Genomic DNA, 18,413 nt, shown 5'->3' with positions numbered 1-18,413 from the left:
TAAGATGACGCAAATACCGATAATAGCTTCTTCTTTTCTGTAAACTGTATGCAATTACACAAATGTTTGTCTCCTCATTGAAATTGCCTTTTGTTATGCTCCCTCTTCTTTTGCAAAGCACTGTGACGTATGAAACATTCCCAGCATATAGTGAGACGTCATCACTCGTCTGGCAACATGCGTAAACTAGCAGGCGTGGTACATGCATGGCTGAGATTACTGCAGGTTGTTCTGCTTAAATGTGTCTCTGAATCTGTTTTTTACCCTACAGTAGACTTGCCTGGGGTCACCAAATGTTTGTTGAAACAGTTCGAAGGCAGAACAGGAAGTGGAAGAGGTCACATAATCCACCAGCTGACTTACAACAGTAGGTGAGTGACACAATAGTTTTGTTACTTATGCATAATTGTTTGCTTTTATGGTGATGCACTCTAATGCCACCCATCGAGCCATTTTCTACCGCTTGTCCCTCTCCGGGTCGCAGGGGGCCTGAAGCCTATCCCAGCTGCTCTTGGGCCCAAGGTAGCGTACACCCTGGACAAGCGGCCACCTCTTCACAGGGCCAACACAGATAGACAACATTAACATTCACACACTAGGGCCCATTTAGTGTTGCCAATCAGCCTATCCTCAGGTGCAGGTCTTTAGAGGTGGGTGAAAGTCAGAGTACCCATAGCGGAACCCATCCAGTCATGGGGAGAACATGTAAACTCCACACAGAAAGACCCTGAGCCCGGGAAATGAACCCATGACCTTTACTCTTTATTCTGTTTAAGTTGTAGTTCATTTTAAATACTAAAACAATTGATACAATTTCATCCATCCATCCATCTTCTTCCACTTATCCGAGGTTGGGTCGCGTGGGCAGCCGCCAGAGTAGAGAAGCCAAGACATCCCTCTCCGCAGTCACTTCGTCCAGCTCCTCCCGGGGGATCCCGAGGTGTTCTCAGGCCAGCTGGAAGACATAGTCCCCCTATCATGTACTTGGTGTTGCCCGTCGCCTTACACCCGTCCGACATATCCTAAACAACTCCCCAGAGAGGCGTTCGGAGGGCATCCAGACCATCTGCCCGAACTACCTTAGCTAGCTCCTCTCAACGTGGAGGAGTAGCTGCTTTAGTCTGAGAGACTTCCAAATGAACAAGCTTCTCACCCTATCTGTAAAGGAGAGCCCTGCCACCCAATGTAAGAAACTCATTTCGGCCGCTTGTACCCTCTCGGTCATAAACCAAAGCTCATGATCATAGGTGAGACTAGGAATGTAGATTGACCAGTAAACAGCCTTTTCTTCACCGCGACAGATTGATACAGGGACCCCATCACTGCAGACACCGCACCAAATTGCTTGTCGATCTCACGATCCACTCGGTGCGGATACTCATCTCAATTACTTTACACTCGGCTGCGAACAGGTCAAGTGAAAGCTGAAGGTCCTGGCCAGTTGAAGCTGTGTCTGTGCCGCTCAACAGTCTGTGCCGTTGAGCTTTTCTCCAAACATGGTGAGGAACATGGTGAAGTTGATGGGCCCCAAGACCACATCTTCTGCAAAAAGCAGATGCCTAATCCTGCAGCCACTGCGCCGAGATATTCTGTCCATTAGTTTTGAATAGAACCGGTGACAAAGGGCAGCCCTGGCGCAGTCCAATCGTCATCAAAAACGGGTCAGACTTTTGGCCGGCAATGCAGGCCAAGCTCTGACACCGGTCATACAGGAAACAGATCATGATGGTCCGATATCCCATACTCTCTGAACACTCCGGCAGGAATTCCCGAGGGACACAGTTGAAGTTGACGTGGAAATTTCTTAAAGACGATCCTTTATTGACAAATAGCTTTAAAATGATTTATTAAAGTAACAAACAAATAATAACAAGCTTTGCAAAGCGAGACCAAACCAGAACGACACGTTCGTTCCAGCTTGTTCTAACTCCTTTTAGAATTTGACATGACAATTATACATTCTCAGAAGTCCCACACTCCATGCTCATTTGCATACAGTACACCAGTGGAATGAATACCCAAAGTCCTGTGAAGGGGAGAGGGTGTCGTTTGCCCAGAGGAGGGGAGTCACTCAGGAAAGGGGAACAATTTAGCTCTGTTGGGGGTAAGGAAGAGGGAAAACACATGCCCACGTCAACTATAGTCCACATGTTACATCAAAGACACAGGAGACAGAGCTTAATCAGATAATAGATCTCTTGCTAAGTGTCACATTCCTGAGCCCAATAAACAACTTTTGGCGACCCGTTCAAAGAACATCATCAATTAAAACGAGTACAAGTAATTTTGCTATCACAAAGTCCACACAGCACATGTAGACTGGCCGATCTGCCAATCCAGAGGCACTGCCCCCGATGTCCACGCAATGTTGCAGAGTCTTGTCAAGTAAGACAGCCCAAAGTATCCAGAGCCTTAAAGGGGAACATTATCACCAAACCTATGCAAGCGTCAATATACAGAAAAAAGACCATGTATTTTTTTAACCGATTTCCGAACTCTAAATGGGTGAATTTTGGCAAATTAAACGCCTTTCTGTTTATCAGTCTTTTAGCGATGACGTCAGAACGTGACGTCACCGAGGTAACACACCCGCCATATTCATTTTCACATTACAAACACCGGGTCCCAGCTCTGTTATTTTCCGTTTTTTCTACTATTTTTTGGAACGTTGGAGACATCATGCCTCGTCGGTGTGTTGTCGGAGGGTGTAACAACACTAACAGGGAGGGATTCAAGTTGCACTACTGGCCCGAAGATGCAAAAGTGTCTGCCACCAGACCCCCATTGAATGTACCAAAGTGTCTTCACATTTGAACGGCGATGCTAAGACAGACATGGCACAGAGATGTATGGATAACCTGCAGATGCATTTGCAATGATTAAGTCAACTAAATCACAAAGGTGAGTTTTGTTGATGTTGTTGACTTATGTGCTAATCAGACATATTTGGTCACGGCATGACTGCCAGCTAATCGATGCTAATATGCTATGCTAATCGATGCTAACATGCTATTTACGCTAGCTGTATGTACATTTGAAACTAGATACCCACATTTAATGCTAAACAAACACTTACCAATCGACGGATTTAAGTTGCTCCAGTGTCACAAGATGCGAAAGTCCTGATCGTTTGGTCTGCACATTTTACCGGCGATGCTAATAAGGCAGCCATGCTATGGGCCACTTCATTAGGTACACCCACGCTATGGACGGATAGCGTCAATAGCTATTCGCTCAATAGATTCAGTTTCTTCTTCAATTTCGTTTTCACTATCTGCCTCCATACTCCGACCATCTGTTTCAATACATGCGTAATCTGTTGATTCGCTTAAGCTGCTGAAATCCGAGTCTGAATCCAAGCTAATGTCGCTATATCTAGCTGTGGTAACCGCCATGTTGTTTGTATTGGCAGCCCTGTATGACGTTACAGGGAAATGGATAGTGGTTTCGAAGATAGCGAAAATAAGGCACTTTAAAGCTTTATTTAGGGGTATTCCGGGACCGGTAAAATTTTGAAAAAAACTTCAAAAAATACAACAAGCCACTGGGAACTGATTTTTATCGGTTTTAACCCTTTTGAAATTGTGATAATGTTCCCCTTTAAGGAACTATGGGCGGATCTCATTTACCCCCATGGCCCTGCCGCTGCAGAATTTTATTTCTACCTCAGCCCCAGAAATAAGATTCCACCACAGATTACTCGGGCACTGGTTCCTCATAGAAAGACATTTAGGTGGGATCAAGGAGGTCTTCGAAGTATTCTTTCCCACTATCCACAACATCCCCAGTGGAGTTTAGCAGCACAGCATCCCCACCATACACGGTGTTGACGGTGGACTCCTTCCCGCTCCTTAGGTGGCGGATGGTGTTCCAGAACCACTCAGAAGCCACCAGGAAGTCATTTTCTATGGCTTCCCTGAACTCCACTGCCTCTGTGATCGTTTGGGCTGTCGGTATCTGTCCGCTTCTCCCGGAGTCCCACGAGTCAAAAGGACCCGACAGGACTCCTTCCTCACCTTGACGGCATTCCTCACCGACACTAGCGGGTTTTGGGATTACAGCCATGACAGGCTCCAACCACATTATGTCCAGCTTCTATTGGCCACCTCGACAATAGAGAAACGGTCATGGTCCACCCAGACTCGATATCCAGTGCCTCCTTCGTGCAATGTTCAGTATTTTTTCGGAGGGGGGAATTGAAACTCTCTGATGGGAGACTCTGCTAGACGTTCCCAGCAGACCCTTACAATGCGTTCGGGCCTGCCAGGTCTGACGGCATCAATCAGAGCCAACTCACCGCCAGTTGGTGATCAATGAAAGCAACACGCCTCTCTTGACTCGAGTGTCCTAAACATGAGACCGCAAATCCAATGACACAACCACAAAGTTGATAATCGAACTGCGATCTAGAGTGTCTTGGTGCCAAGTGCACACATGGACACCTTTGTTTAAACTTTGTGTTTGTTATGGATAATCTGTGGCAGGCAGAAAAGTCCAATAACAAAACACCACTCGGGTACATATTCGAATGAATTAACTTTACTGGATCTGCAACAACATTTATCGTCTTGTTTCGTAGCCCATGTTGTACAAAGTTTTTAAGTCATGTCTTTTACGGGTTTTGTACAATTTAACTGCGATCAAAACAACAAGCAGGGACACCAAACATAATCGCCAGCAGTGATCTTTTTTCTGGATGACTGTTGCGTTCGTCTTTTCATAGAGGTTTTCGAACTCCTTTGTCTGGTCCCTCACCTGTTTGTCGTGGTAGACCTTACCAGGGGGCATCGAGCCCACCTGACAACATAGTTCCCAGGATCATTGGGACACTCAAACTCCTCTTCCACAATAAAGTGGCAGCTCCGGAGAGGAGTTGATGCAGTTAATAATAGGTGTGTGGGAAAAATCGATTCAAATTTGAATTGCGATTCTCACGTGCGATCCGGAATCGATTCCCATTTTGAAAAAATAGATTTTTTTTTTTTTTTTAAATCAATCCAACAAAACAATACACAGCAATACCATAACGATGCGATGCAATTCCAAAACCAAACCTCACCCAGCAACACTCAGAACTGCAATAAACAGAGCAATTGAGAGAAGACACATACACGACACAGAACAAACCAAAAGTAGTGAAACAAAAATTAATATTATCAACAACAGTATCAATATTAGTTATAATTTCAGCATAGCAGTGATTAAAAATCCCCCATTGACATGATCATTAGACATGCATCGCATCTCATAAGCTTGACAACACACTGTGTCCAATATTTTCACCAAGCTAAAATAAGTCATATTTTTGGTTCGTTTAATAGTTAAAACAAATTTTACATTATTGCAGTCAGTTGATAAAACATTGTCCTTTACAATTATAAAAGCTTTTTACAAAAATATACTACTCCGCTTGCATGTCAGCAGAATGAGGTAGATCCTGCTAAAATCCTATGTATTGAATGAATAGAGAATGCTTTTAAATCGGGAAAAAAATCGTTTTTGGATCGAGAATCGTGTTGAATTGGGAAAAAAAAAAAAAAATCGATTTTGAATCGAATCCTGAACCCAAGAATCAATTTTGAATCGAATCGTGGGACACCCAAAGATTCGCAGCCCTAGTTATTATTATAATTTACAAAACTCAAAACCAGTGAAGTTGGCACGTTGTGTAAATCATAAATAAAAACAGAATACAGGGGTTTGCAAATCCTTTTCAACTTCAATTCAATTGAATAGATTTCAAAGACAAGATGCTTAATGCTCGAATTGAGAAACTTATTTTTTTTTTTTGCAAATGTTCATGAACTTAGAATTTAATGGCAGCAACACATTACAAAAAAGTTGGCACAGGGGCATTTTTAACACAATTTTTTAAGCTTTTCAGGTGGAATTATTTCCCATTCTTGCCTGATGTACAGCTTAAGTTGTTCCAACAGTCCGGGGTCTCCATTGTGGTATTTTAGGCTTCATAATGCGCCACACATTTTCAATGGGAGACAGGTCTGGACTACTGGCAGGCCAGTCTAGTACCCGCACTCTTTTACTATGAAGCCACGCTGTTGTAAAACGTGACTTGGCATTGTTTTGCTGAAATAAGCAGGGGAGTCCATGATAGCATTGCTTGGATGGCAACTTATGTTGCTCCAAAACCTGTATGTACCTTTCAGCATTAATGGTGCCTTCACAGATGTGTAATTTACCCATGCCTTGGGCACTAATACACCCCATACCATCACAGATGCTGGCTTTTGAACTTTGCGTCTATAAAAATCTGAATGGTTCTTTTCTTCTTTGTTCCGGAGGGCACAACGTCCACAGTTTCCAAAATCAATTTGAAATTTGGACTCGCAGATCACAGAACACTTTTCCACTTTGCATCAGTCCATCTTAGATGAGCTCCGGCCCAGCGAATATGGTGGCGTTTCTGGGTGTTGTTGATGAATGGCTTTCGCTTTGCATAGTAGAGTTTTAACTTGCACTTACAGATGTAGCGACCAACTGTAGTTACTGACAGTGATTTTCTGAAGTGTTCCTGAGCCCCTATGGTGATATATTCTTTGCACACTGATGTCGCTTTTTGATGCAATACCGCCTGAGGGATCAAAGGTCCATATTATCATCGCGTATGTGCAGTGATTTCTCTAGATTGTCTGAACCTTTTGATGAAATTACGGACCGTAGATGGTAAAATCCCTAAATTCCTTGCAATAGCTGGTTGAGAAATTTTGTTCTTAAACTGTTAGACGATTTGCTCAAGCATTTATTCATAAAGTGGTGACCGTTTTCCCATCCTTGTTTGTGAATGACTGAGCATTTCATGAAAGCTGCTTTTATACCCAATCATGGCACCTACCTGTTCCCAATTAGCCTGTTCACCTTTGGGATGTTCTAAATAAGTGTTTGATGAGCATTCCTCAACTTTCTCAGTCTTTTTTGCCACTTATGCCAGCTTTTTTTAAATACGTTGCAGGGATCAAACTCTAAATGAACCAATATTTGCAAAAAATAACAAAGTTTACCAGTTTGAATGTTAAGTATCTTGTCTTTGCAGTTTATTCAATTGAATACAAGTTGAAAATAATTTGTAAATCATTGTATTTTGTTTTTATTTATGATTTATACAACGTGCCAACTTCACTGGTTTTGGGTTTTGTAAAATGATGGGATGCTGGGCATTCTTGTAAGTAAATGGACTCTAATGGTAGCGTGATTAAAATAAATCTAGAATATTCATGCCAAATATAACAGTAATGATTGAAATGATCAAGGGTATTTTGATGCAGTTCTGTCATAACTCACCTTTTTTTTTTACCAGAGCTCCATCTGCAGGATCTGGCGGGGCCTCAACGGTAGTTGACACTACAGTGTTAAAAATGTGTGTGGATTTTACAGTAAAAATGCAGGTCAGTTGCCACAATTTTACTGTTAAAATGGAAAAAAGGTGGTGATGTTCTTAAATTTACAGTAATTCTCTGTAAAAAAAAGAAGAACTGTAGATTTTATGGTAAAAAAAATGGCAGCTTTGTCGCCGGAATTTGACTTAAAAAAATAAAATTGGTACAATTTATCCATTTACAGCAATGCATTGTAGAAAAAAAAACGTTTTTTTTGGACAAAAACTGACAGCTCAGTTACCAGAATTTTACCTTAATACTGTTTTACCACACATGTGGTACTGTTTTTAAGGTCACAGTCATACACTGTAAAAACAACAACTGTAGATTTTACGTAAAAAATTACACCTTGCTTGCCAGAATTTACCATAAAAATAACATTGGTATCTTTTTTCTATTTAGAACAGTTGTGTCCAAAGTGTGGCCCAGGGGCCATTTGTGACCTGAAGCTCAAGCTTTGTTGGCCCACCACAGATTGTCGAAATAAAATAAATCCCAAAAAATTTTAAATGTAACACAAAAGAAAGAAATCAATGTAATGATTATAACACAAAGTTTATACAAAGTGGTGTCATTAAATATCTATACTGCCTGTTTTCAGCATTTAAAAAAAAAGTTCACTAAAGAAAAAAATATATAATGTGCCCCGCGAATGTTTTTACTTTTCAGTATTCACCCCAGATTTAGAGTAGTTCTTGGTAAAAACTAGCATACTTTTTATGGTAAAATTCTGAGCTCCTCGTTTTCTACTGTACATATAGAATTGATTTTTTACATTTTACAACAGCAAACATTTTGGGGGGGAAGAATCACTGAACTTTACTGGATCAGCAACATTTATATTCTTCTTTCGTGGTCCATGTAGTACAGAGTTTTTGAGTAATGTCTTTTGCAGTTTTTGTGTAATCTAACTGCGATCAAAACAACAAGCGGGGACACCAAACATTATTGCCAGCAGTGATCTTTAATCTTGATGATTGTTGCGTTCGTCTCATTTGAATGCAGCAAGAGTACGCCGTTGTCCTTGCAAGCCCCTCAGCTCCTTAACAGCTATGACTCTTAATCGTGGCAGACAAAGCGATGGTAACTGAGAAGAATGGTCCAAGAAGAAAACCGCAGTGTTCACTTTGTTCTGCACGACCACAACCGAGCCTAGCCAGCCCCGACGCCGGTCTCGGTCCTAATGAGCGATCTGTGGCAGTTTGTCCTTCCACTACTTCCAGTGAACCCTTGCCGAGCAATAAATACAAATGGTTGCGTGAATGTAGAGCAATTTCTTGGCAAGCGGCTTTTTGATATATGCTTGTTTTGCATTATATTAATGTCATCTGTATTTTTATTGTAAAGTAAAAGTGAGACTTTGATTACTGTCTGTTAAATGTACATATCTTTATGATCGGATAAGAGTCCATAATGGTGTTTGATCTGCAGGTTTAAGCGGTAAAGAAGTGATACTTGTACCTGGAAGTGTCAGCTTTTAAACACTGACTCTGAATGTTTGCTTGTTTGACATTTCCCAATTTCAGTTTTTCTGGTACAAATGGTCTTCTGTTTTTCTAAAATTGTTTAGTTTGAGCTTTGAGTTGACCTTCTTCCAGTAACAGTGACATACAGTATAGCAGGTGTGTATTGAACAGTTACCATGGATGCAATCGCACTGACCCTTGTACTTTAAAATGACGTGAAATGGTTAGTACGGATTAAGAGTTTATGATGGCCACAGTTTGACCTGGAAGGGATAATTTTCAGTTTGGAAGCATACCCAAAAATGATTGCATTCCATCTTAAAAGTTCTTCTGTGATAGTTTTGCAAAACTTTGCTGGAGTCAAGACACATATTTGCGTTTACACTGTCTTATCAAGGCCATGGCCACATCATATGCACACACACACACACACACACACACACACACACACACACACACACACGCACGCACACACACGCATGGACGCACACACGCATGGACACACACACGCACACAAACCAGTGAGCCTTTGGACTTCTTCTCTCAACTTGTCCCCTCCCATCCCCTCTTTTTCCCTCGGTCAGTGGCTGCATGCCACACCTCCAAGAGTCTAGACCAGGCGTGTAAAACTCCTTTTCATTGAGGGCTACATCGCAGTTATGGTTGCTCTCAGAGGGCTGTTTGTAACAGTGTATATATATATATATATATATATATATATATATATATATATATACATATATACATATATATATATATATATATATACAAACCCCGTTTCCATATGAGTTGGGAAATTGTGTTAGATATAAATATAAACGGAATACAATGATTTGCAAATCATTTTCAACCCGTTTTCAGTTGAATATGCTACAAAGACAACATATTTGATGTTATAACTGATAAAAAAAATGTTGTGCAAATAATCTTTAACTTTAGAATTTGATGCCAGTAACACGTGACAAAGAAGTTGGGAAAGGTGGCAATAAATACTGATAAAGTTGAGAAATTCTCATCAAACACTTATTTGGAATATTCACCCCGTGTGCAGGCTAATTGGAAACAGGTAGGTGCCACGATTGGGTATAAAAGCAGTTTCCATGAAAGGCTAAGTAATTCACAAACAAGGATGGGGTGAGGGTCACCAATTTCTAAGCAAATTGTCGAACAGTTTTAGAACACCATTTCTCAACGAGCTATTGCAAGGAATTTAGAGATTTTACCATTTACGGTCCGTAACATCATCAAATGGTTCAGAGAATCTGGAGAAATCACTGTACGTAAGCGATGATATTACGGACCGTTGATCCCTCAGGCGGTTTTGCATCAAAAAATGACATCAGTGTGTAAAAGATATCACCACGTGTGCTCAGGAACACTTTATAAAACCACTTTCAGTAACTACAGTTGGTTGCTACATCTGTAAGTGCAAGTTAAAACTCTGCTATGCAAAGAAAAAAAGCATTTATCAACAACACCAAGGAACCAACTTCTCTAAGATGGAGTGTTGCAAAGTGGAAAGGTGTTCTGTGGTCTGACGAGTCCACATTTCAAATTATATTTAGAAACTGTGGACGTGGTGTCCTCCGGAACAAAGAGGAAAATAACCATCCGGATTGTAATAGGCGCAAAGTTCAAAAGCCAGCATCTGTGATGGTATGTGGGTGTATTAGTGCCTAAGGCATGGGTAACTTACACATCCGTGAAGGCACCATTAATGCTGAATAGTCCCTACAGGTTTTGGAGCAACATATGTTGTCATCCAAGCAATGTTATCATGGACGCCCCTGCTTATTTTAGCAAGACAACGCCAAGCCACGTGTTACAACAGCGTGGTTTTGTAGTAAAAGAGTGCGAGTACTTTCCTGGCCCGCCTGCAGTCCAGACCTGTCTCCCATTGAAAATGTGTGGTGCGTTATGAAGCGTAAAATACGACAGCGGAGACCCCGTACAGTTGAAAGACTAAAGCTCTACATAAAACAAGAATGGGAAAGAATTCCACTTTCAAAGCTTCAACAATTAGTTTCCTCAGTTCCCAAACGTTTATTGAGTGTTGTTAAAAGAAAAGGTGATGTAACACAGTGGTGAACATGCCCTTTCCCAACTACTTTGGAATGTGTTGCAGTCATGAAATTCTAAGTTAATTATTATTTGCAAAAGAAAATACAGTTTATGAGTTTGAACATCAAATATCTTGTCTTTGTTGTGCATTCAACTGAATATGGGTTGAAAAGGATTTGCAAATCATTGTATTCTGTTTATATTTACATCTAACAAAATTTCCCAACTCATATGGAAGCGGGGTTTGTATGTATATATATATATATATATATATATATATATATATTCACTACTAATTTTTTTGGTTTTGTTTTTTACTGCATATTACCGTAAATGGAATGGAAAAACAGTATGACTAGTTTTTTATGGTTAAATCTACAGATGTTTTTTTAGTGTATTACTGTACAAACAGTACCAAAGTTGTTTTTTACGGTAAAAAACTGGCAGCTCAGTTGCTATAATTTCACTGTAAAGTGTATTGTCATTTTTACAGTGTATGATTTAATGAATACCTTATAACTTATTTTCCTCTAAAGACATTTTGGAATGTGGGATAATCTAATATTTAGTTTCATTATTGGATATTATTAAAGTTGAAAATATATGCATTTGCATGCAGAACATGTATTTTTGATGTGATAATTGAAAGAAAAAATGAATTTAGTAAGAAATGATTAAGTAGTTTAACGCATGTTAGTTCCAGGCTTTAATGGGCCTTATAAAATGAAGTGACAGGCCAGATCAGGCATTTGAAGGGTTAGAGTAGACCATGTGTCAGAGTCGAAACATGAACCTCAAAAACAGGACAAACTACACAATTTAGAATTGCGGTCAACAGATCGTATTGGCTCGATGAACCTTAATGTTTTTTGCAGAAGGGCAGCAAGTATTTGTGCTTGAAACAGTCCTTTGTAGTTATTTGCTGTCTAGAGGCCATCTGTATTCCATGAATGGATATTTTGGCCCATATTTCTGCAGAGTTTGCTATCTAGACCGTAAACCATCACTCCTTTATAGGACATGAACCCTTATTTGGTGACTTCAACCTGGGCCATGTCCAGACAAGAAAATTTTAGGTTGGAACGGTGAAGTATTGTTTCCACCTTTCATTTACTGTACATGGCAACGAGTGCTCTCCAACAATATTTTCTCCATGTGACTGCGCCCTTTGGGTACTGCGAATTCCTCCCCCCTCCAAAGACATGCACTTGGGGATAGGTTGATTGGCAACACTATATTGGCTGTAGTGTGTGAATGTGAGTGTGAATGTTGTCTATCTGTGTTGGTCCTGCGACGAGGTGGCAACTAGTTCAGGGTGTACCCTGCCTTCCGCCCGATGGGATACTTGTAACCTTAATTGTATTTGAGTTTAATAAATGTTTGGGTCAAATTTTACTCAACAAAACCTGATTTTTAAGTAATATGGAAATGTATTAAAGACGTTTATCTATTTTATAGAGGAATGTTGTTAATCATAGAACTGGTTCCCAATGATATTAGAAAAGTATTATTTTGAATCAACAATCATTTTGAATCGATAATCGATTCTGAATTGAATCATTACCGCAGAGAATATAATCAAATTGAATTGTGTGGTGCCAAAAGATTCACAGCCCTCTAGACCAGGGGTCGGCAACCCGCGGCTCTGGAGCCGCGTGCGGCTCTTGGATCACTCTGATGTGGCTTAGCTGCATACTTTCTGAACCCCCATTCTTCCGGGAGGTTTTCCGGATTTTAGTGCCTCTCCCAGAAATCTCCCCAGGATAACATTCTCAGATTTTTACCCGGACAACAATATTGAGGGCGTGCCGTGATGGCAATACCTTAAACGTCCTCTCGACCATGTCGTCGCGTCCGCTTTGATACTATGCTATCTGAGTGCCGGCACGCCACATCTAGTGTGCGGCTGCTGACTTAACGTGCAAACGACTGCAAGGCATACTTGATCAACAGCCATACAGGTTACACTGAGCGTTGTGATATAAACAACTTTAGCACTCTTACTAATATGCGCCACACTGTGAACCCACACCAAACAAGAATGACAAACACATTTCAGGAGAATATCCGCACTCTAACACAACATAAACACAACAGAACAAATACCCAGACTCCCATGCATCCCTAACTCTTCCGGCTACATTATACACCCCCGCTACAACCTTCCCCCCTCTGTGCATCGGTTGAGGTGGGCAGGGTTGGGGGGGCGGGGTTTGGTGGTAGCGGGGGTGTATAATGCAGCCCGGAAGAGTTCGGGATGCATGGGATTCTGGGTATTTGTTCTGTTGTGTTTTTGTTGTGTTACAGTGCGGATGTTCTCCCGAAATGTGTTTGTCACTCTTGTTTGGTGTGGTTTCACAGTGTGGCGCATATTAGTAAAAGTGCTAAAGTTGTTTGTATCGCAACCCTCAGTGTAACCTGTATGGCTGTTGAGTAAGTATGCCTTGCAGTCACTTATGTGTGTCTGCAGAAGTCTCATACAACATGTGAATAGGCTGGTAAGCTGTTTGTTACGGTTGTAGAGGGCGCTAAACGCATTGTCATCATAGCACGCCCTTATTATTGTTGTATGGGTGAAAACCAGCAGAAAGTCGAGAGAAAGGTTGCTCTGAAACTCGGCAGTCTCCCGGAAAAATTTAGATGGTTGACAAATGTGATGTTGTCAAGCGGCATTCAAGTAAAACTCGTGGGCCGCACTAATATTACATTTTCATATTAAGGTGCGGGCCGCATGTCTGAGACTCCTGGTTAATACATAGCGCAAAGCAAAAAAAAACTTTGTACGCTGTGTTATTTCATTTTTAAATTTCAAAAGTCTTGTGGCTCCCATAGTTTTCTTTATTTTGTGAAACAGGTCAACATGGCTGTTTGAGTGGTAAAGGTTGCCAACCCCTGCTCTAAACTATGGTACAATCTTTTTTTGTTACTGTATTTTAAAATCGAATGCCTTATAGGTCGATCAAGTTGAAGTTTAAACTGTCATCAACGTGGCAGCAACATATATTGTGTTCATCTTGTTTTTTTCTTTATAGTGATGATGCTACAGAAGAGATTGATAGTATTCATAAAACGGCAAAAGTCTGTGCATTACAATACAATACAACTAATTGTAGTTGCTGCAAGAGAAGTTAAGTCCCTACCTTTAGTCAAAAGTGATTTATGACCCCCCATAAATCAATGATTTATGACCCTCAAGGTCAAAGGTCAATGATTTATGAGGGGTCAAGTTCAAAGGTTAATGATTTATGAGGGGGTCAAGGTTAAAGGTCAAAGTCAAAGGTCAAAGTCAAAGGTCAGGTTCAAATGTCAAGGTCAAGTGGGTGTGGCTTACCCGGAAGAGGGTGGAGTTAAGACCTGCGGTGGGAGTGGTTAAACCAGGAAGAGGGTGGAGTTTTAAACAGAAAAAGGGCAGAGTTAAGACCTGCGGTGGGAGTGGTTAAACCAGGAAGAGGGTGGAGTTAAGACCTGACAGGGAACAGAGGAGGGATCAGTTTTTTTAAGAAAGCAATGTCATCTGAGCAGCATGTGACCATATATTTGATAGTTTAAATGTTTACGATCGTTTGAAACAACTTCCAGATTTCGATGTATTGATGGCTGGGAATGTTACGTGTGGAGATGTGGACACGCACACACACGCACACACACACACACACACACACACACACACACACACACACACACACACACACACACACACACACACACACACACACACACACACGTAGAGGAGGGGTACAAAAGGGCGGTGTAAGGCTTAGTCATTATTTGGAGCTTTATACGTTAGCGTAAAGACTTTGTTCGATTCGGTCATGATTAGTGAAACGCCTGTGTCGATTTATAAAAATAATAAAACTTACATTGACGCTCCGCAAAAAAGTCGAGTGTTTCTAAATCGTATTCAGATGCCGCCGACCGAGTCTTTGCGTGAGAAATGGGACTTGGAAGGGGAGGGATCTTTTGGATTTGTATTCAGATACGAAATGGGTGATATCTGCTTATTTCAGCTAAAAGAAAGAAGAGACGGAAGCCCTTTCTCGATATTTTCATCGTTATCTACCGTGGATTGGGAAGTTTTTGGTGGACACGCACACACACGCACACACACGCACACACACACACACACACTTCACACACACACACACACACGCACACACACACACACACACACACACACACACGCACACACGCACACACGCACACACACACGCACACACACACACACACACACACACACACACACACACACATTCGTACGCACTGAAACAACTTCCATACCTCACGAAAACATATTTAAACAGATGGAAAAAACTATCGCAGAACACAGTGTCACGTAGCAACTGGTCTTTACGGTCGTCTGAAACAACAGGTCAGTTTGGGGTACAAAGGAGGGTTCAGTTTTTATGGGAGCTTGAGAATGTCGTATGAATAGCAACTGGCCACCCATTTGACAGTTTAAATGTTTACGATCGTCTGAAACAACAGGACACGCACGCACGCACGCACGCACACACACACACATACACACACGCACACACACACACACACACACACACACACACACACACCATTACCTCTGCTTTACCATGTTATTAGACATTGGTTTAACTCCATTTAAGCATTTAAACGTTAAAAGCATTGCACTTGTACGACGTTGTAATACTTTTTTTTTACCAGCCGATGACGACGAAGTGAAAGACGATGAACTTTGCTTAAACAGTCTTACAAAGTTGGAAGATGATTATCGAGGTGTGTTTAAACCTTCGAATTATTTAATATTGTGTGTATTCATTATTTTGTTTTATAGAGGATTTGCCGTAAGATCCTAACGCGATCGTTTTAACACAATCGCAGTCTGGTGAGTCAAATGATTCTCATTTTACAAGAAAAAAAACATGCGGTATACGATACATATATACATATATTTACTTACATCTCCGGCTCGCTGGTCCCCCTTAAAGCTGGCGTGTCCGTCAACGGCCGTTCCAGGCAGAGGAGAAGGCTTGATTGTGCCAAAGACTCCAGACATCGAATCCTTGCTCCGAGGGGAAATCATCGAAAACGACGGTGAATGTCCGACAGGCACCCGCTGTAAGTTTTTCTCGTTTTCTGTAAGCTTTTTTAAGATTCTCAGGAGCTTTAAAGAGCTCCTCTCATTCCAATGTCTTTCGCTCAAATGAATTTCGCGCCTAAGGGGAATGGGCGGGGACTGATTCCGGAGGTGGGCGGTTGTTTCCGCCAAGCAACCTTCTGGTTGAAATGGAGTGTGGATCAAGATGGATCCCTACTCTATATTCTTTTATTTAACCCAATGTTTTTTAAATACGTGTATAATGCTTTATATCCTATGTGTTGTGAATTCCATCCTACAATATCTTCCAAGGAACCCAAAGAAATGTTACCACACCTCCCGCTTTATTTATTCTATAGATTACCTGAACTATTTCATAAACTAAATCTTGTCTTGTTTCTGATGCTATGTTTTTTTATGCTCATCAATGCACTGTTGGACTGCGAGCACACAACTACTTTCCTTGCTTTGTTTTCCTCTATCCAGTTAACTGCCATATAAATTGCTACCAATTCCCCCGTAAAAACAGATAGTTTATCACTGATTATTTTATTTAATACTATGTTTCCTTGTGGGATAACTGCTACAGCTCTTACCTTTATTTTTTTTTATATAGTTTTTGATGCATCCGTATATATCATATCTCAATCCATTTTTCTATCCGGTAACTATTTAAATTTCTATTCTTTAGTAATTGCATGTTTTCTTTTGGGTTATCAAACATCCACGGTGGTATTGCAGGCATTGGTACTGTAGGACTAACTTTAATATTGTCAATTTTAACTTTATTACATATGTCTCCTATAATCCACCCAAAACTATTCTTTTTTGTTTTCTCTTTTTCTTGGCAGATTGGTAGCACTGGACAAGTCGGATATCCTTGCTTGGATCCTTTTAAAGTTGCCCGATAAACTGCTGAGAGTTGATCTCTCCTCTTGTCCAAAGGTTTTTCGTTCATTTTTACTTGTAATACTGGCACTAGGGTCGATGTAGTAGCTCCACAACATAACCTTAAAGCCTGTGACTGGATCCGGTCTATTTTCCCAAGTCATGTTTTTGAAGCAGATTGGTAAATAATGCATCCGTAATCAATAACAGATGGAATTAAAGTTATAAATATATACATGTATTGTTTTCAACGTTAACCTATCAGCCCCCCAATCATTACCCCTCAAAGACCTCATTATATTTAACACCTTTTTACTTTTTCCCCTATTTTTTTATTTTCCGGAAGGAACACTCCTGAAGGAATAAATAAAGTACTATCTAATCTAATCTAATCAAATCTATTTTGCTGATGTGGGTTGACTAGTTCATATTTTTATCAAACCATATTCCTAAATATTTAAATACTTGTACCTCTTCTATATTTTCACCTTAGAGTTTTTATTTGGAGCTTGTTTGGTACTTTTGTCTTTGTAAAATGTATGACTTTTGTCTTTCCAACAGAGAATCTTAAACCTCAAGCCGTTCCCCAGTCTTGAACATTATTTACCACTTTGTTAGTTTTTTGATTATTTCTTTTGACTCTAAATAATATACTAGTCTTTCATTAATCTTTTTTTTTTTTCCATTACTTTTCCCCAAATTTATAATTTCCTGCCTCTTCCGGGTCTTACCCTGACTTGCATATTGGAATTGTTACCGCTAATTTTCCCCTCTGCCGGTCATTCTCCTTCTTCATATATCCTGTCATATCATTTCAAGACCACTTCTTTGACGATGCCACCTAAGTTTTTGATCATTTGATAACCCGCTAGGTCTTTCCCCGGTGACGTATTTTTAACCTTTTTCAAAATTCGAACCATTTCATTCAAAGAAAATGTCATATCCATAGTGTTGGTAAAGCTATTAACGTTGTCTTCCATCATTTCCCCAATATTTAAACTCATTGTTTTTTCTCTCTTTTGTTTTTCCACATTTCTCAAATTATCATTACTGTGAACTTTAACAAATGTTTTTGCTAAAGGTTCTGCTGTTTCTTTACCCGTGACTACATCTTCTTTGATAAATGTGGCACATCATCCTCTTTACCCTTCATTCCTATCTTTACGAATCGTTATATATCCTTTTATTATAAAGTTTAATTTTGGCTTCAGCCCTGTTTCTTGAATACAAATTATACGTGGTTTAGTTTTCATATTTTTAATATATCCCTTTAATTCATGTTCGGTTGCTATCAAACTTCTGGCATTCCACCGGACAATTAACAGGGTGTTGGAATGTGGTGACATGACTCCGTCACGTCTACTCTCCGTAGTACGGCTTGCACCCGGTACCAAGATAGTTCTTTCAACAACTTTGATGCTGCTTTGACAATTATTTTGATCTTCTCAGTCTTATTTTTACTTTCATTTTGTATCAAAGCTGAGTTGTGCTCTCTGGTTTATTTTGCAAATGAACCGACAGAACATGATCATG

General features: G+C 40.4%; 1 long non-coding RNA gene across 5 annotated transcripts in view; it reads left to right on the top strand.

Annotated features, from left to right (window-relative positions):
• LOC133553143 (uncharacterized) overlaps positions 1 to 18,413 on the top strand; it is a 183,733-nt gene that overhangs the window by 2,868 nt on the left and 162,452 nt on the right. For 4 of the 5 annotated variants that reach the window (XR_009806862.1, XR_009806864.1, XR_009806863.1 and 1 more), the window contains exon 2: positions 272 to 371. This is a non-coding gene — a long non-coding RNA (uncharacterized LOC133553143). Of the gene's footprint in view, positions 1 to 271; positions 372 to 7,315; positions 7,404 to 18,413 lie in introns of all 5 variants that reach the window. The other variant, XR_009806860.1, reaches the window with a different exon arrangement.

Source organism: Nerophis ophidion, linkage group LG05 (assembly GCF_033978795.1).
Source record: "Nerophis ophidion isolate RoL-2023_Sa linkage group LG05, RoL_Noph_v1.0, whole genome shotgun sequence".
NCBI classification, from domain to species: domain Eukaryota; kingdom Metazoa; phylum Chordata; class Actinopteri; order Syngnathiformes; family Syngnathidae; genus Nerophis; species Nerophis ophidion.
The sequence above is the reverse complement of the archived record's forward strand: the minus strand, read 5'-3'. Positions and strand labels throughout refer to the sequence as shown.